Genomic DNA, 21,250 nt, shown 5'->3' on the forward strand with positions numbered 1-21,250 from the left:
TAGATTTAACATTTCAAATAGTATTATACATTGGAACAAAAATAAAAATAACATACTATATCCTAATTTTATATTAAATATACAATTAACATTAACATTTACATTGAAAATGGTCTTAATACTTAAAAGAGTTAAGAATTTGACTCTTAAGGAGGTCATTTGTTAGCCTCTATGTAGTCTACATGTTGCCCTCATCTTTTTTTCTTTCTTCTATGCTTAGTGACATAATTGAACTTCTACAAAAATGCAACCCGAGCATGCATCCTATTGGTCGTTTTCTGAGAGTTGATATATTTTAGAGCTTGATGATCTGTAAAGAGCACAAACTCCCGTTAAATCAAATAGTGCTCCCAATGTTTTAAAGCTCGGATAGCAGCATAAAATTTGAGTTCATAAGTAGTCCACGTTTGCCGGGGTTCTGTAACTTTCACACTGAAAAACTCTATAGGACGAACCTCTTGGGATAAGACAGCTCCAATTCCCAGAACCGATGCATCACATTCAACCTCGAACATCTTCTCAAAACTAGGGAGCGCCAACACAGGAGCAGAACACAGTTTTTCTTTGATTATCCCAAAACTCTTTTCCTGCATTTGTCCCCATTGAAACTGTCCTTTTTTCAAGCAATCGGTAATGGGTGCCATGATATTACTAAATCCTCGAATAAAGCGTCAGTAAAAAGTGGCTAAACCGTGGAAGCTTTGAACTTCACGCACGGTTCTCGGAGTTGGCCATTCTCTAATGGCCTTCACCTTGGCCTCATCAACTTGAATACCGTCTTTGCCCACTATAAAGCCAAGAAATAAAAGTTGGTTAGTCATAAAAGTACATTTTCTTAAGATTGAGATATAGTTTATTAGCACATAAAGCTAAAAGGACCTCCCTGAGATGTATCAAATGCTCCTCCTCGTATCGACTATATATAAAGATGTCATCAAAGTACACCACCACGAACTTCCCAATAAACGGGCAAATAACCTGATTTATCAAACGCATAAAGGTGCTTGGCGCATTAGAGAACCCAAATGGCATCACCAACCATTCATAAAGACCATCCTTAGTCTTAAAGGCTGTCTTCCACTCATCTCCAGGCCGAATGTGAATATGATGATATCCACTGCGTAAATCAAGTTTAGTGAACACCGTAGCTCCCTCCAATTTGTCAAGCATATCATTAAGTCGCGGTATGGGAAACCGGTACTTGACAGTAATTTTATTAATAGCTCGACTGTCAACACACATCTTCCAACTTTCATCTTTCTTTGGAGTGAGCAAGGCTGGGACTGCACAAGGACTCATACTCTCGTTAAGCAATCCCTTATCGAGTAATTCATTAACTTGTCTATGCAATTCTTCATCTTCAATTGGGCTCATGCGATAATGCGGCAAATTAGGTAAACTAGCTCCAAGTATTAAATCGATGTGGTGTTGAATATTCCGCATATGAGGCAATTCATTAGGTAATTCACTAGGATATAAATTAGCAAATTCAGAAATTACCTTTTGAGCTCTGATCAGAATTTTGACAGTGGCTTCAAAATGACCTTTAACAACCAATGCTACCACAAAACTCGGTCCTTTGACATGCTTAAAAAGTTATGGACCCGTGATAGTAGTAAAAAACGGCTTATCGTCTTTGGTAATAGGATTAGATTCCTGTGTCTGAGACTGTGGTACCAAAATGATCTTCTTATCAAACCACCAAAAGACAAAGGTATTATCTCGGTCCTTATAAGTAGCATCAACATCATTGTGCCATGGTCGTCCCAATAAAATATGACAAGCGTCCATATCCACCACATCACAGACAATTTCATCGTTGTAGTACTTTCCAATTGACAGAGGAACTTTGCAAGTTTCTAGCACTTGAACTTTTGGCCCTTTTTTTAATCCATGCTATCTTGTATGGAGAGGGATGTTTTTCAGTCTTCAGGTTTAAGGCTTTCACCAAAGCTTTGGAAACCACGTTCTCGCTACTGCCATTGTCAATAATCACATTGCATACTTTATTCTGAATAGTACACCTAGTTCGGAATATTTTGTGGTGTTGAGAATCATCTAGCCTTTCTTGAGCAAGCAAAAGTTGTTGGACAATGCAGGCCACTCCTTCTCCCACATCTCCTTCTTCAATCTGAACATCCTCATAGATATCTTCCCTAAGCTTTTGTGCCTCTTCATTACTACCGTCTTCTGCAAAATTAACAGTTTGCCTATTCGGGCAATTGTTGGAAAGATGACCTGGCTGGTTGCATCGGAAGCATTTACCAAGGTTAGGTCGCGCATAAGGGTCATTATTGACTTGTGGTTGCTACTGGTTTCTGCCTTGGGTGTTAGGACGAGTAGGGGTTGAAGTCCCGCTTTGGTTCTGTATTGAATTTCGAGTCAGTGGGACGTCTTTACTAGTGTAATCGCTGCTGGCCAAAGATGTTGACCCCTTGGGAGCGGAAACTCCCTCTTGAATTGGACGTCTAAAATTACTTTGAGGATGCGCTGTAGACCTATTGATATGAGTTTCCACCTTCATCGCTAAATTAACTGCGTCTGGCATGGTCCAAACATCTTGTAGAGCCAAGCGATCTAGAAAAACCAGCGTTAAGCCTCCAATATATCGGGCAATTAATTGATCCTCCATTTCTGATAAATTGACGTGAGCATTTAAACGATGAAACTCCTCCGTGTACTCGTTCATAGCACGATTACCTTGCCGACAATTTTAATATTGTTGGTATAAAAATTACTCATAATGTGGAGGTAAAAATCACCGTTGTAACAACTGTTTCATCTTCAGCCAGATATGAACACGTTGTTTTCCATGTCGTTGTCCGTTGGATTGGAGTTGTTCCCACTAAGCAGAAGCACCACCTTCAACTTGTACGCCATGAGCTTCACTTGATTTTATTCTGAGATATTCAAATAATCGAAAAAATTTTTGACGGTATGAATCCAATCAAGGAAATCTTCAATATTCAATCGACCGTCAAAATTTGGCAAATCCATCATCATCTTAAATTCTTGGGTATTTTGACGCCGATCATTAGCCTAGTAGTTGAAACTGTGGAAATTTGAGAAGAAAAATTAAAGAAATTGTATATTACATGACAATTACAACCGGTTTATATACAGGAGCCCTAGCCTATAAAAACGGCAATCACATCCCATAATATGTGGGATATCACACTAAAAAAGGAAACTAACCAAATCAACCTAATTCTGGAGAAACTAACTATTATATTCAAACTTTCCTAATTTAATCTATACACGTGTAAAACACATTCTTCCACACTCCCCCTCAAGCTAGTGAATAGGTATTCACCATTCCCAACTTGGCTACAAAACTCTCAAACACTGAACTACTTAACCCCTTGGTGAGTATATCAGCAAGTTGGCCATGTGTAGATACATAAGGTGTACAAATCAGTCCACTATCCAACTTTTCTTTGATGAAGTGTATGTTATCTCGATGTGCTTCGTTCGATCATGTTGCACCGGGTTGTGAGCTATGCTGATTGCAGATTTGTTATCACAATAAAGTTTCATAAAGCCGTCCCACGTAATCTTCAAATCCTCTAGAACAATCTTCAACCATAGTAGTTCACACACACTCTGAGCCATTGCTCGGTACTCTGCCTCAGCACTAGACCGTGCTACCACATTGTGTTTCTTACTCCTCCATGTCACCAGGTTTCCACCAAGGAAGGTGCAATAACCTGAAGTTGATCTTCTGTCAACAACTAACCCAGCATGGTCAACATCTGTGTATGCCTCAAGAACTAACCCTCCATTCCTCTTAAAAAGGATGGCTCTACCTGGTGTCCCTTTAAGATATTGTAAAACTCTGTATACCACTTGCAGATGAACTTCCATTGGATTGTGCATGAACTAACTGATCACACTCACCGCTTATGCTATATCTAGCCGAGTGTGAGAAAAATAAATGAGTCTCCCCACCAACCGTTGATACATCTCTCTATCCACCATAGCATCTTTTTCTGCCTCTCTAAGCTTGAGATTCAGTTCTATTGGAGTACTCACTAGTTTGCATGCTGTCTTGCCAGTTTCTTTGAGTAGATCTGTAACATACTTCTGTTGAGAGATGAAAATGCCTTGCTTAGAATGAGCCACCTCAATCCTAAGGAAATACTTCAATCTTCCTAACGTCTTGATCTCAAATTCCTTAGCTAAACATTGACTTAGAAGTTGTCTCTCCCTATCATCATCACCAGTCACAATTAGGTCATCAACATACACCAATAAGGCTGTAACTTTACCTGAAGGTGAGTGTTTAATGAACAAAGTGTGATCTCCTATATCCTATAACTGTCATTACTCTAGCAAACCTCCCAAACCAGGCTCGCGGTGATTGCTTAAGTCCATACAAGGACATTTTTAGTTTACATACTGTACCAGCAATCAACCCTTTATTATAAACCGGTGGAACTTCGATATAAATTTCCTCCTCTACTGCTCCATGCAAAAATGCATTCTTGACATCAAACTGCTGCAAATGCCAATCACCATTAGTTGCTAGTGACAATAAAACTCTAACAGTGTTCATGTTTGCAACCGGAGCAAACGTTTCTTGATAATCAATCCTATAGGTTTGAGTGTAACCCTTGGCCACCAACCTAGCCTTGTATCTTTCTATTGATCCATCTGCTCTATATTTTACTGTGTAAACCCATTTACACCCTAACTTCACCAACTCCCAAGTTTTGTTCTTCTCCAATGCCTCCATCTCCACATTCATGGCTTGCTTCCATTTTTCATTGGTGAAAGCCTTGGATAAATTGGCAGGGATGGCAATGGTGTTTAAGCTGACAAGGAAGGCTCTATGAGATGGTGAAAAGTGTTTAAAGGACAGGAAATGTGCAAGAGGGTATAGGGGTCGGTTTGTGCATTCCCTAACTCCTTTCTTGATAGCAATAGGGAGGTCCTGGTCATCTTTGTTTATCTCAGATTCAGATTGAAAAAAAGGATTAGAAATTGTTACCTCATTCTCAGGATTTAGGTTGGAGTCTTGGACTTGCACAGATTCAACGACAACCTTCTTCCTTCTCGAGAACACTTTGCCTTTGCCAAATCTCACACTATCAAGGGCCCAATTTGTAGGTGGGCTTACAGGAGGCTCAGGATTTGGATTTTCAGTGGGCTTGATGGTAGGAACATTTTCAGTAGGCTCGGTAGAAACATCCATGGGACAAGGTTGTCTTGACACAGGAAGTGGTGAAGATGGCAGATCAAGAAGTAAAAAATCTGCCTTATCCTTATCTTCCATTACTGAATTCTCCCCCTGAAGATAAGGAACAATGAAATAGGATTCTTGTTCATGGAAGGTCACATCAGCTGAGACATAGAACCTTTTTGATGGGGAATGATAGCACTTATACCCCTTTTGAGTTGAAGAATATCCCACAAACACACATTTTAATGCCCTTGGATCTAATTTTCCCCGGTTCTGACTATGAACATGAACAAATGCCACACACCCAAATATGCGAGGAACAAGATTATTTGTGGTCTGTAGGTTTGGATAGAACTTGGAAAGGACATCCATTGGAATTTTAAATCCTAGGACTCTAGAATGCAAACGATTTATGATATGGGCGGCTGTAAGAACTGCTTCTCCCCAAAAAGATTTAGGTACATTTTTTTGAAACAAGAATGATTTTGTTGAATCGAGGAGATGACCATTTTTCTGTTCTGCTACTCCATTTTGTTATGGAGTGCTCACACAAGAGGACTCATGTACTATTCTTGCTTTCTGAAAGTATGGAGTTAAGACTTGATTGAAATAGTCCTTAGCATTATCCGACCTAAATCTTTTGATATTGACCCCAAATTGAGTCTTTATCATAGAACAAAAATTTGGAAGAACAGTGCTGACATTGGATTTCTGTTTAAGCAAAAAGATCCAGGTAACTCGAGTACAATCATCAATGAATGACATAAACCATTTAGCTCTATTTACATTGGAAATAGTGGAAGGGCCCCAAATATCACTGTGAATAAGATCAAAAGGAATGGAACTTCTTTTAGACTGATTGGAAAAGAAACACGTTTGTGTTTAGCAAGTTCACACACTTCACAATGAAAATGTTCAACCTCTAGACCCTTAAATAAAGAAGGAAACAAAAGTTTAATAATCCTAAATGATGGATGTCCAAGTCTGCAATGATGAAGCCAGACTATTTCTTTATTGGATGAAAAAGACTCTGAGACAGGCGAATGAGATGTTATGCCCTTGGTAGTGTTGGATTGACTTGGTGTTTCAAGATAGTAGAGCCCATCCTATTCTTTAGCATGTCCAATCGTCCTCCCCAAATCCTTGTCCTGAAATACACAATAACTATGATTAAAAACCACTTTACAGTGCAAATCTTTAGTGAGCTTTTGGATGGAAACAAGATTTGTGGTTAGCCTAAGGTTGTGAAGAACATTTTTTAACAACAGTGACGGGCTTATCTTGACATCACCTATGCTTGCCACAGTAGTTAATGATTCATCGGCTGTGACTATATTCCTATTACTTGGACACAGGGTACATGAGGAAATTTTTTTTGATGAATGGGTCATATGGTCGGTAGCTCCCGAGTCAATAATCCAGGAGCTGGTAAAGGCTATATCTGAGACATTTAATCCAATAGAGAAGGGAAGTTTACTTGAATACGCCAGTGAATAAGTACCTGATGGCTTTTCAAGATTGTCAATAAGTGATCTCACCCTCTCAATTTCTTCTTGGCTGAGATTTCCCATCTCTTATGATGTCCTTTCGTGCGGCTGCACTGCTACAATCTGGGCTCGTCCATTGTTCCTCAGTTGCTCTCCTTTTTGTCGCCACTTGTGGCTTGGTGGTTTTCCATGCAATTTCCAACACCGCTCACGAGTATGACGTGCCTTCTTGCAGTAGGTACACCATAGAGTGCCTTTGTAGTCACGGTTTTGGGCCTTTAGCTGGCTGATCCTCCCATTCTCGACCGCCGGCATTTTTTCTGCATTTGTGGCTGTCTTATTACTGTTACTAGCAACTAAAGCCGAACTGTCAGCCCCCTTTGGTTCAAGCATCAATTCCCTTCTACTTTCTTCTCCTCGGATGAGTGCCACTTTAGTGAAACTTGGAACTTCCTGTTTGCCAAGGATCTGAATTCTAACTAAATCAAATTTTGGATTGAGTCCAACAAGGAAATCATAAACTCTATCTTGTTCAAATAAACTCCTTCAAAATTACTGCATCATCGTGACAATTGGTCTTAATCACCCTATAATGATCAAGTTCTTGCCACAGAGCCTTCATTTGGTTGGCATATTCAGTGACAATCCTATCTCCTTGTTTTGCAGTGATCATCTTAACTTTGACTTCGTAGACTTGGGCAGCATCCTTTGCCTTGGAGTACGTTTCTTGAATTGCATCCCATACATCCTTGGTAGTGGCCAAGAACATACATGTATCGCTAAAATCCAGATTCATGGAGTTCCATAGCCATGTCATGATCATCGAATCCTCCTCATCCCACGCTCCAAATCGTGGATCTTCCGATTTTGGCCTGGTCCTTAAGATGTGGCTGATTTTTCCTTTCCCTTTCAGCACAGTCCAGACAAGTTGGGACCATTTAAGATAGTTTTTTCCGTTCAGCCTATATGCGGCATGAATGTTCTGTAATTTCCCGGCTTGAGGCCTAACGATTTCTGCATCCTCCGACTGTATCGTAGCTGTTGTTTCTGCCACCTCCGACATCCTCAATCAAACCAAGTAGTCCCAAGGCAATTAAGGCCGGTTGAGTCAAGTAAAATATCAGCGATGAAGGCTGATACAATTCAGGCACTCTCTTACGAAAGCTTCTTGGCAGCAGTGGCGGCAGGACAGGTAGCAAGGGGCAGTTTCCGTACAGTTCCGTACAATTCAGTACAATTCTGTAGTTTCAGAAAACTCCTCAGCAACAGGACAGAAAAAGAAAAGAGAACCCTGCGATGAAGGCTAGGGTTTCCGTTCCCAGAAAAAAGAGCCTAGGCTCTGATACCATGTGGAAATTTGAGAGGAAAAATTGAAGGAATTGTATATTACATGACAATTACAACCGGTTTATATACAGGAGCCCTAGCCTATAGAAACGGCAATCACATCCCTTAATATGTGGGATATCACACTAAAAAAAGAAACTAACCAAATCAACCTAATTCTAGGGAAACTAACTATTATATTCAAACTTATCTAATTTAGTCTATACACGTGTAAAACACATTCTTCCACAGAAACGAAAATCGTCATCTTCACCAGAGGAATAATCCAACCCCCGTGGCTGTCTATGGGGAGGATTTCATGGCTGTTGGAGGCGATAATTGTCTTGAACTTGAAAGGTGGGTAAAGCCCATGTTGATTTCGCCCTAAATTTCTCGTACCCACACCTGGAAAAACATTTCTAGGCTCAAATTCGTCACCGCTGACCGTCGGAGGACCCCGCCGGAGTCTGTCTTCACGCCACCGCCATTGTTCGTAGACCCACAGAAGAGGGGGCTCGTGAAAATAACAATTTACGCCCTGACCTGTGCGAATTACGGCGTTCCTGTCCATGTTTGGTCGTCGACCACCTAGGACTGGGTCATCCGCGATCGGCCATTGACCACCCAGGGCTGGGTTGACAGGTTGGAGTGCCCTAAGAGGCAGATTCACCCGTTCTGTCCCCCCAGGGTGTCGCACGACCAGATCTGCGTGTTTAGAGGTTGCCGGTCGCCGTCCGCCTCGCCTTCGTTGGAGTCGAAGTCGTCTCCCTCTTGCTGGTCGTCTCACAGGTCGGGTCGTTAGTCTATGGGTTCGCGTCTCCCTTGTGTAGTCAACGCAGCTATCATCTGTGTTAAATTACGAAGAGTTTCGTTGATCCCGTCAAGCCGTTGCTCGATATTTGTGAACCACGGTTCGTTGTCGGTGGTCCATTGTCCACTGGAACCGTTTTCAGCCATCAGATTGAGGTGAAAATCCTTCTCTGATACCAATTTTGGTGCAGTGGAGTAGTTGTTTGAAACGAACAATTAAGAACACAAGTTGTAGCGGAATTGAATGAAAATTTTGAAATATTATTCAATTGTAATGTTTTGTTTTGAACACAAGTCAAAGACTTAAATAGAATGCATAACACTAAGAATAGGAAACTAACTTAGAACACAATCAGGAAACTTAGAAAGTAATTGTAGAAAATAACAAAATAGGAAACTAATAATAAGAATGGGAAAGTTACTAAACGTGTGTTGCATCATGGTCTCTCATTTCCAAACCCCATGATAGACCTATTGTTGGATGCAAGTGGGTTTACAAAGTCAAACGTAATCCTGATGGTTCTATGTCTCGATACAAAGCAAGGTTTGTGGCGAAAGGATATTCTCAAACTGCAGGTTTTGATTTTTCAGAAACATTTAGTCCGGTTGTGAAGCCAGTTACTATTCGGGTGGTGTTGACTATTGCCTTGACTAGGGGTTGGTCCTTGAAGCAATTAGATGTCAATAATGCATTTCTTAATGGGTTTTTATAAGAAACAGTTTATATGGAGCAGCCTCCTGGATATGAGCAGCATTCTCCCCAAGGTTCACTTGTTTGCAAATTAAACAAGCCTTTATATGGTCTTTGTTGAAGATCCGGATTGGACTGCATCATTTTATGGATTGTACAGCCTTGCTCCAGCTGTGACAGGCTGTAGATTAGCCTTAATTTGTCAAACTTTCCTTATTTAGTTAATTTAAGAAATCATGAAATATTTCCTGATATTTTCTTAATCAAATTAGGCTAGAAATCAGTGTTATTTCATTAGAATAAGGCAGCAAATCATGCCTCCTTCTTGTATATATATTCAGCCTCTGTACTATTCTAAATAAATGAAAAGAATTATATTCTTCATTCAATTCTTTATGGTATCAGAGCCCGGCCTCTCCCTGTTTTTCCCATTAACTCTCCTATAGTCCCATATACAATGGCCAAATACGGCATGGCAGCATACCAAGGAAGCTCCACCTATGAAATCACCTCCAATCAGAAAAATCTAGTGGCAGGAAATAGTGGAGGCGCGGACAGCAATGGGATTCTACCAATCACAAGCCACAAGCTGAATGGGCATAACTATTTACAGTGGTCATAGTCCGTTCTCATGTTTATTCGTGGGAAAGGGAAGGATGACCACCTCATAGGCCTATCGGCCTCACCAGGAGAAAAAGACCCTAAGTACCGGTCTTGGAGGGCTGAGGACAACATGGTAATGTCTTGGTTGATCAACTCTATGATTAATGATATTAGAGAAAATTTTCTCCTCTATAGTACTGCCAAAGAAATTTGGGATGCTGCCAAAAACACCTACTCCAGCAACGAAAACACCTCCGAACTATTTGATGTGGAAACCATTCTCCATGATCTCCAACAAGGTGAAACTTCTGTTATCCAATACTATAATACTCTTGCTCGTTATTGGCAACAATTAGACTTGTTTGAAGAGTCTACTTAGGAGAGTCCGAATGATGGAAATCGGTATATGCAGATCATTGAGAAAAAACAAGTGTTTAAGTTTCTAATAGGACTTAAAAAGGATCTAGATGAAGTCCGTGGGAGAATTTTGGGCACAAAACCTATGCTAAGTCTAAGAGAAGCCTTCTCGGAGGTAAGAAGGGAAGAAAGCCAAAATAAAGTGATGCTGGAAACAGTAAACAATCTGTCCACATCCACAGCCACTGAAGGATCAGCCCTTGCTATGCGTGGACCTCAACCGAATAACACAGAGAACAAGGCGAGAAGAGGCAGGTCCTGGTGTGAGCATTGTCAGAAAACGGGCCATACCATGGATACTTGTTGGAAGATTCACGGGAAACCTACTGATTGGAAACCCTCATGCCCAACACCTGAAAGCCGTGGCAGTATTGCATCCTCAACCAGTGAGAATAGCACCACCGAACCGGTTCTCTTCAGCAAAGAACAACTTGAACTTCTTCAAAAGATGATAAGTCAATCCACCGGCTCTTCCATTGTTGCTACAGGGTCCCTTGCTCAAAAAGGTAATTTCTCAGAAGCCTTAATTATTAGCAGGGAAAGAAATGATAATTCGCTTGTTGACTCGGGCGCTTCAGACCACATGACGGGAGATAAATCCCTTACTGATTTTATGCCTAGCAATGAAAATCACTCAGTTAAGATTGCAGATGGCTCCATTTCAAAAGTTGCAGGCTTTGGTTCGGTTACAATTTCTAAGACTTTGTCTCCTCATTCTGTCTTACTTGTACCGAATCTTGATTATAATCTACTGTCAATCAGTAAACTGACCCGAGATAAGAATTGCGTTGCTAAATTCTTCCAAAATATGTGTGAATTTCAAGACTCGGATTCGGGGAAGATGATTGGCAGTGCTGAGGCATGCTCGGGACTTTATCTCCTCAAAGGCAATCACTTTGTAGAAAAATAAGCTCACGAAGCAGTCTTCTCAAGTCAGTCTCACAATAGTTGTGTTTTCATTTCTTCAAATAAGGATAGTGAAATTGTGTTATGGCACTATCGTTTAGGACATCCTAATTTCTTTTATCTTGAAAAACTGTTCCCTTTATTATTTAGAAATAAAAGATCCAAGAATTTTTAATGTGAAGTGTGCCATCTTTCAAAGCATGTTCGTAATTCTTATCTTAGTCGATCATATAACATGTCACATCCTTTCTCTATGATTCATAGTGATGTTTGGGGACCATCTAATATTAAAAATACCACCGAGACACGTTGGTTTGTATCCTTTATTGATGATCACACAAGAATTACCTGGATATTTCTCATGAAAGAAAAATTAGAAGTAGAACAAATCTTCAAAAATTTCAACACCATGATCCAAACACAATTCAAAACAAAAATCCAAGTTTTCAAGACAGATAATGCAAAAGAATATTACAAAACTATTCTAGGAAAGTATCTGAATAGCCAGGGCATTAGCCATCAGGGTTCTTCTGTCGACACTCATGAACATAATAGGATAGCCGAGAGAAAGAATATGCATCTCCTTGAGGTTGCTAGGCCCTTGATGTTCACTTCTCATGTTCCAAAACACTTATGGGGAGAAGTTGTCCTTACGGCAACTTACCGTATCAACAGAATGCCATCCCGTGTGCTAAAATTTTAAACTCTGAGTCAAGTCCTTCTCAAAGCTTATCCAGAAAGTCGTCTCATTTCCACCGTTCCACCCAAACTGTTTGGCTGCTTAGCCTTTGTTCATGTTTATCCTCATAACCGAAGCAAACTCGATCCTAGAGCAATCAAATGACTCACCAAATCAAAGAGGGTATAAATGTTACTCACTCATCACAAGGAGATTCTATAACTCATGGATGTTACCTTCCTTGAGGAACAACCCTACTACCCAAAAACTAACGTTCAGAGGGAGAGTGCGTCAAAAGAACATCAGTTTTGGGACATCATTGAAACTCAACCCTATTATGACCTTCGTGTTCTTGATCCAAATCCAATCGCCTAGTCTCTCGAGTCTCCTGTTGAAGTCCTTTCTCAGAATCCACCTCAAGAGTTACTAAACAAATCTCTATCACACCATTCTCCTGCTAAAAATAGTGAGCTCCGTATTTATTCCATAAAGAAATGGCATCTAAAGGAGATAGAACAACAAGCACTCCCTCAACAAGTCTAAGAGTCAGAACCAACTCTAAGTCCTTCATAAGTAACACAAGGTAACTACCAACCTGACTCTTCCATTCTCAAGCTTCATGATAATCGGCCTATTGTCGTAAGAAAATGAGTGAGATCCTGCACAAATCATCATGTTTATAATTTCGTGTCTTACAAAAGATTATCTCCAGAATATTATGCTTTTGTCTCCAATCTTGACAAGATACAGGTTCCCAACAACATTGATGAAGCCATTGAGATACCACATTGGAAGGCATCTATTATTGAAGAATTTCCGGCCTTAGAAAATAACAATACATGGGAGATAGTTGACTTGCCACAAGGAAAATGACCTATGGGCTGCAAATGGATATTCACGATAAAACACAAGTTACATGGAAGTGTGGAATGATTCAAGGCCCGACTAGTTGCAAAGGGATGCATGCAATCTTATGGCATTGATTACCAGGAAACATTTGCCCCAGTTGATAAACTGAACACTGTAAGAGTTCTCCTAGCCCTTGCAGCTAACCTAGACTAGCCACTATTCCAGCTTGATGTCAAGAATGCCTTCCTCAATGGTGACCTCGAAGAAGAAGTATACATGGAGATTCCTCCTGGTCTCAGAACTCAAGCAACAAATAATAAAGTCTGCAAACTCAAGAAGTCATTGTATGGACTAAAACAGTCATCTCGAGCTTGGTTTGACCGATTTTCTAAGGCCGTAAAGAGATTTGGGTATGCACAATGTCAAGCGGATCATACTCCTTTTATCAAGTGATCAGGAAGAGGTGAGTCATCCATTTTCATTGTCTACGTCGATGACATTGTCCGTACAGGAGATTTCTTAGAAGAAATGAAAAGACTGAAGAACTTCCTTTCAAAATAGTTCGAGATCAAAGACCTAGGAACCCTCAAATACTTCCTAGGAATGGAAGTGGCTCGAACAAAAGATGGAATATCGGTCTCTCGGTGAAAATATGTCCTAGATCTCCTAAAAGAAGATGGAATACTCGGATGCAAGCCTGTAGATACGCTTATGGATCCGAACACTAAATTGGAGAATGATACACCAGTTGACAAGGGAAGATATCAGAGACTCATTGGGAAACTCATCTACCTCTCACACACTAGGCATGACATTGGTTTTTCAGTGAGTGTTGTGAGCAAGTTCATGAATAATCCCATGGAAGAGCATATGACGGATGTTTATCGAATTCTGAGGCATCTCAAGATGACTCCTGGCAAAGGCTTGTACTCTAAGAAGACACAAATAGGAGAATAGAAATCTTTACTGATGCAGACTGGGCATGCTCAGTTACTGATCGAAGATCCACATCAGGGTATTGCACCTTCATATGGGGAAACCTTGTCACTTGGAGAAGTGAGAAACAAACAGTGGTTTCAAGAAGCAGTGCAGAAGCTGAGTTCAGATCTATGGCATATGGAATTTGTGGAGGCATGTGGCTTAAGAGACTCTTGAAGGAACTTAGAATCCAATATGAAGAGCCTTTACAAATGTTCGGTTACAATCAAGCTACAATACGCATTGCCAAGAATCCAGTTCATCATGACAAGACCAAGCATGTGGAAATTGACCTCCATTTCATCAAAGAGAAGATAGAAGATGGAGAAATTTTGCTGCAAAACACGCCAACGAAATGCTAGATAGCCGACATTCTAACCAAAGCTCGTCCAAGATCAAACTTTGAGGATTTAAATATCAAACTGGGTATGATTAACATATATTACCCAGTTTGAGGGGGAGTGTTGAAAATCCGGATTGGACTACATCACTTTCTGGATTGTATAGCCTTGCTCCAGCTGTGACAGGATGTAAATTAGCCTTGATTGGTCAAACTTTCCTTATTTAGTTAATCTAGAAAATCAGGAAATATTTCTTGATATTTTCTTAATCAGATTAGGCTAGAAATCAGTGTTATTTCCTTAGAATAAGGCAGCAAATCATGCCTCCTTGTATATATATTCAACCTCTATACTATTCTAAGTAAATGAAAAGAATTATATTCTTCATTCAATTCTTTAGTCTTAAGCAAGCTCTACATGCTTGGTTTGATAAGCTAAAATTTTCACTTGAGCAGCTTGGTTTTTCCTCTTCTAGAGCAGACAACTCCTTGTTCTTCAAGTTTTCTACTACTTCCACCATCTTTAGTCTTGTGTATGTGGATGATATCTTAATCACAGGGAGTGATAATTCTGAACTTGAGAAGCTTATTCATCTTTTCAATCACAGGTTTTCTCTTAAGGATCTTGGGAGGTTGTCCTTCTTCTTAGGTATTGAAGTTTCTTATACTATTCAAGGTGGTCTTCTTCTTCATCAACACAAATACATTAAAGACTTACTTCAGAAGGTCAACATGGTAGAAGCTAAACCACTGCCCACTCCTATGATTGGTGGCCTCAAACTCTCAACTCGGGAAGGAGATCCATTGGAAAATCCCACATTATATAGAAGTTGTTAAAGTATAAAACTATTGTTGGCCCATATCCTAAAAGCTTAAGCTTTTGAGATTGATTGGTAAACTAACATGGTATCAGAGCGAGAGGTCCTGAGTTCAAACCCCCGTAATTGCACTATTTATCCCCATTTAAATTGTCATAATGTGTTGGGACTTCAATATATCTTGGGCTTAAATATTCACATGTTGCGCTTTCCAATTAATTTACCCACAGGATTGCCCATTGTCCAGCCCACACGTGAGGGGGAGTGTTAAAGTATAAAACTATTGTTGGCCCACCTCCTAAAAGCTTAAGCTTTTGGGATGGATTGGGAAACTAACAGAAGTGTTTTTGGGGCACTCCAATACTTGACTGTTACTCGGCCTGATATCGCCTATAGTGTGAATAGAGTGTGCCAATTCATGCAAAAGCCTTTAACAACTCATTGGCGAGCCGTGAAAAGGATCTTGCGGTACTTGCAAGGGAGTGCTCAGTTTGGTCTTCATTTGCCTCGATCCTCAAATCTTTTGTTGCATGCTTATTGTGATGCTGATTGGGCTACTGATCCTGATGATCGAAAGTCAACCGCCGGTTACTGCTTGTTCCTTGGAGCTTGTCCCATTTCATGGAGTTCAAAGAAGCAGCCAACCATTTCCCGTTCAAGTACAGAAGCAGAGTATAGAAGTTTGGCAACCACCACTTCTGAACTTGTCTAGGTTCAATCCTTATTGCATGAGTTGAGAATTCTTTAAACTAGACCCCCTATTGTCTGGTGTGACAATCTAAGTATAGTTTTACTAAGTGCAAATCCCATTTTGCACTCGAAAACGAAACACATAGAGCTTAACTTGTATTTTGTCCGTGAGAAGGTCTTGGCTAAGACACTCGCAGTACAACACATACCAGCTTTAAAACAGATTGCAGACATTCTTACCAAGCCTCTCTCATCTGGATTCTTCTATAAGCTCAGATCCAAGCTCAGTGTTGTCTCTTCAACCATGTTGAGCTTGCAGGGGGATGTTAGGCAGCGCTAATTCTTCATTAGCTCTAATTATGTTTAACAATGAGAATTAGTCATGAGGATTTGTTGCAGATCTCTCTTCCTCTGCTGTAGAGAGTTTTCCTCTCCTATATTTCCGGAGTTTGTTATTCTTTGTCGTGATGTGTAATTCTCTTGGGTTTTGTAATATTTCCTTTACTTTCTGTTATGCCACCTGGAGCCTGGCTATAGGTTCAGTGATTTCTTTGTGGTGTATATAAACATTGTACATGAGCTATTATAGATTCAGGCAATATACAATTATTCATATCATTTCTCCTTCAATTATTTCTCTGACTTGCATAATGTTGGGAGGCCCCCTACTGTACAACGAGTCAAATATGGTTGGTCTATGTAATGCTTTTTCAGGTGGATGATGGTTAAGAAACATCTGGACTGCTGAAGTTTTTTGTTGTGGAGTCTCATCATCTGATAAAAGTGGCTCAAATTTCAATGCCCAAATTGATTTTTCTATGAACCAACTCCTGATAATTTGCTTGTATGGTTTGGTTGTACTGTAATTCTGGCGAAATGTCGGACTCTTCTTCTTGCATGTTTTTTACCTGTTTTAGTTTTATTCTCTTTCATTATTGTATCAATTCTCAGATTTTTTATACAATATGATTGCTCTGGACTACTAACTGATGCTTCAACAAGCAGAGATCTGATCATAGATGTTAGATGACTTGAATTTTTCGGGGCCGCAAAATTTGTTTGTGGACCAGCTGCCTTGTTACCTTTGTTTGCTTCACTTCTCATTTTCTCTTTAGTTCTCTTTTCCTATACCTGTCTTCTCTAGCAGACAAGTATTTATGCTAAACATCAGATCATTTTGCGTCCGAAATGTTGCAGGCACCAGATAAGTTTGCTGCAGCAGCAGTGAGGAATCCTGTTTGTAACCTTGCATTGATGGTTGGTACAACAGATATCCCTGATTGGGCTTATTTTGAGACCTATGGAAGCCTAGGTAAAAACAGCTTCACTGAAGCACCTTCGGCAGAAGATCTGATTGCCTTGTACAAGAAGTCTCCTATTTCCCATCTCTCGAAGGTATGGCTTTTGTAGGCTAGTCTAGTACCGTCATGGACGACGCTTTCTAATAGAAGCACATTAACAAGGAGCAAAAGCCATTTCAAACGTTCAAATTCAATGCACAGATAACTTCCTTGGTGCTTATATGAATCTGATGTAAAAAGTATTATGAGTTTAAAATCTGGTAGTTTAAAATTTAAAATGTTGAAGGGTTGCAAGTAAGAGTTATTGGGTTCCCCTTCTAAATATGAATGCTACTTCAGTGAGTTTCATGCTATTTTTATCTTGTATAAGAAATTGAACACAAATCAAAACTGTTACATTCTATATTTGTTGGCATCATGCTATCATACGACTAATTTTCATGTTTGCGATTTGCATTTCGTTCAGGAGCTAAAGGAGAGGGGCGGAAATGTCAAGACCATTATGTTTCCAGATGATATTCATGAAATTGACAGGTCAAGATTACCAAAGCTAAAGTATTAAGTAATTCGATGTTTTGATGAATGTTTGTGGAGTATAGTGAATTTTCTTTTTCTCCAGGCCTCAATCAGACTTTGAGAGTTTTCTTAATATTGGAGTTTGGTTCAAGAAGTATTGCAAATAAGCAATGGCACATAGTAGTTCAAATAACTGCAAACTTGATTTGCTCAAAAGTACAAGTAATTGAGGACTTGGAATCTCTATTTTTCAAGTTCAAAGTCGTAAAAGTGATTTCTCTGTTCCCATGTAAAATGTTTATCTGAATAAAATAATTTTTTAGTTAGTTTTCTTGATTGATTTTTGAGGTTTGTGAAACCCTTTGTAAACGAATTCCTCTCCTAGTTTTAAACAATTTCATAGCTTAAAAAGTCCTCTCAAAAGATTGAAAATCCTAAACTACAGAAACAAAATAAAATACAAATAAAAATAAAACCTGTTTTTAATTAAAGAAAATGTTATCAACACTCGTAGTCATTAAATTATAAGTATTGCGTCTCTAAAATTTTAATTTTAAAAAGTTACCCTTCAATTTTCATTTTGGGATTTCAGCACAAATGATCTCTTTTCAAGGATTTTTTTCATTAATAATTAAAATTTTGTTAAATGGTAAAAATGACAGTTTTTATTAACTTGGCTGTTTATAACAATCAAAGATTGACTTAACGGTCTATTAATGACAAACTTTAGTTTATTGCTGACTAACACAATGATTCTTCATTATTAATCAATATTAGTTAAAATTAATCAAAATCCATTAGTAACTAATTAATTTCAATTAACAAATTACATGTTTATTAACGATAAACCAGTGATAAAATTATAATGATCGGTTGGTTAATCATTGATTGATTGTGGGTCAATTACTGAATAATTATGATCAATAATTGATTAACTATGGGTCAATAACTGATTGTCTTTAGGTCAATCTCTGATTGTCTTTAGGTCAATAACGGATTGACTTTGGGTCAATTACTGATTAACTCTTGTAATCAAAAATGTCATTTTTGTAAAATAAAAAAAGTGCGATCATTTATGAAAGAGGTGGTAAAAAAGGTCATTTAGCTAATTTTTGCTTAGATATTTTTAATAGTTTTATTCTATGACACTAAAATTAACAAAATTTTTGTGAAATTTCCCAAAGATAATCATATCTCAATCACATATAGTAATTGAAATTTTTACAAAAATAGTTGCCATGAATGCAAAGTGTTCTAATTTTAAGGGTTTCTGACCGCGATGAAAAGATAATTTTGTATTGAGTGGTTCTATTTACATATTTTTTTTACTCTCTATACTTCATTTTAATTTAATATTTCTTACTATAAAATATCCTCTTATAAAATGACAAGATAGGACATTATAGTAGACTTAATTATGTAATTGAATTTTATTATAAAAAAAATTAATAGTAGTGTTGTTTTTTTTTTCTCCTGAGACACCCGCATGCCATATCCCTAAATTATAAATTCTTACTATTTTAACATCTATACTCAACACTGTATATTGTAGATTCCACGCTTATTGTACATAGCCCAGCGTGTGTAGAACCAATGCTTCTAGAAAAACATCCAAATGTCATACTTGCAGCCACTCATTCTTATTGTTTGTTTCTGAATGTGTGGCAATAAGGAATTTTTGCATAATGTTGCAAGCTTCCTTTTGAGAAATATATTTATGGGTCAATACACTTGGTACCTTTAGAAGAAGCTTTAACTCAATGGACTCATGATGTTGGAAGGAGGAATAAGTTAATTCAGTGCTGAACTTTCGGGTGGCGGGCATGCCCGATGCTCAAAAATTTTCAGGCACTTCGGGCAGGCCACTGTCGCCGTCCGACCACGGTTTTCTTCGGGCACGGGCTCGGGTAGCCCGAAAATATTAATCCCCCCGACAGCCCGCCGCCGTGGAGAAGCCGTCCCCCGCCGTTCGCCGGATTTTTTTTGAATTTTCCGGCAATACCTGAAGCTGCCCGAAAACTACCCGAATTTGTGCCCGAACTACCCAAATTTCTGTGACCGTTGCCCGAATTTTTGTAACCGTTGCCCGATTTTTGCCCGTTGCCCGAAAAATGCCCGTTTTTTTGTTACCATTAGCCCGAAAATATGCCCGAATTTTGAACAAACGGGTCTTTTTGCCCGAACCCGAATTTTTGAACCAAACGGTCAGATTTTGTACCGTTGCCCGACCTGCCCGATTTTTGCCCGAACTGTCCGAAAAATTTGTAGCCGTTGGACCCGAATTTTTGGGGAAAAATTTTTTTTTTTCAACCCAAAAATTTTCCTATAAATCCCCCCCCTCCCCCCAACCATTTTCCTCACCCCAAAACTCCTATTCTTTCTCAATTTCTCTTAATCTCTCTCAAATCTCTCTTAATCTGGCTTAAATCTCTCTCGAATCTCGATTCTCTTAAGCTCTCTCAAAGCGCTCTCAATCTCTCTTATTTTTCATAATGGCTTCTTCTGGTTATGGTGGGGATATTCCCATTGATGCCCAATTCAACATCGAAGAAGGGGAATTTCCTAATGTTTTTCAAACGCATGAATCGCAAACTATGGAAAGAGTTGCTGATGAAACTGCAAATCCAACCCCTGGTGGACGTACTAGAGGTCGGGGACGCAATGGTGGTGGCACAAGTGGCCGCGGAGGAGAGGCAAGCGGTAGTGCTAGTGCAAGTGTTGTAAGTTCTAAGAAGAAATGCAAGCGCACCTCAGCAGTTTGGGAGCACTTCAACACATTCGAGGACGTCGATAATAATGGTAACATTAAATACGTAGCTTAATGTAAATATTGTGGTGAGAAATTACAAGGTAACACTATTCACGGCACTACACACTTAAGAAGGCACTCTGAAAAGCGTCTTCAAAAGTAAGGAGGCGGAGCTGATCTCCGTCAAACGCAATTATCGTTTGACTGCCAAACCGGCGGTCTAAGCACGTGGAAATACAATCCACAAGTTGATCGTATGGAAATGGCACGATTAATAGCCACATTAGATCAACCACTAAGTTTTCCTGAACAAAGAAATTGGCAACGTTATATTAAAATTGTACATAATCCTAATGCACAATTTTTTTCTAGAACTACTCGTAGGAAAGATGCATTAAAATTATATAAACAATAAAAGGAAGTATTAATCAACCTTCTACACTCTACTAGTGGTTGTGTTGCGTTAACGGCGGGTATTTAGTCCGCCGTTGCCAACAAGGATTATTTAGCTATAACCGGACATTATTATAAAGGTTTTGATTTGGATAAGAGAATCTTAGGTTTCAAATGTGTTATAGGATCACATACTGCCAATTTAATATATAACACAATTTTATCTGTTATTGATGAATATAGTTTAAGAGATAGAATAATGGTCATAACATTAGATAATGCAACTGCGAATACTAAAGCAATAGAACTTTTTGAAAATGATTTAAGTTTATTCAGTAATAATGATATTTTCCACCAACGTTGTGCATGTCATATAATTAATTTAATAGTAAAGTCCGGTTTAAAATCAATGTCAGGTCATATTAAAAGAATTAGAGATAACATTGCTTGGATTCAAGGTACTAATCAAAGAATACAAGATTGGTTTAGATTTCTACAAGCATGTAATCAAAATC

At 39.0% G+C, this 21,250-nt stretch overlaps 1 pseudogene; it reads left to right on the top strand.

Moving 5' to 3' along the window:
* LOC21393577 overlaps positions 1-17,687 on the top strand; it is a 44,101-nt pseudogene extending 26,414 nt beyond the window's left edge.
* The last annotated feature ends 3,563 nt before the right edge of the window (positions 17,688-21,250 follow it).

The sequence above is a fragment of the Morus notabilis genome, unplaced genomic scaffold, assembly GCF_000414095.1.
Source record: "Morus notabilis unplaced genomic scaffold, ASM41409v2 Scaffold266, whole genome shotgun sequence".
Taxonomy (NCBI): Eukaryota; Viridiplantae; Streptophyta; class Magnoliopsida; order Rosales; family Moraceae; genus Morus; species Morus notabilis.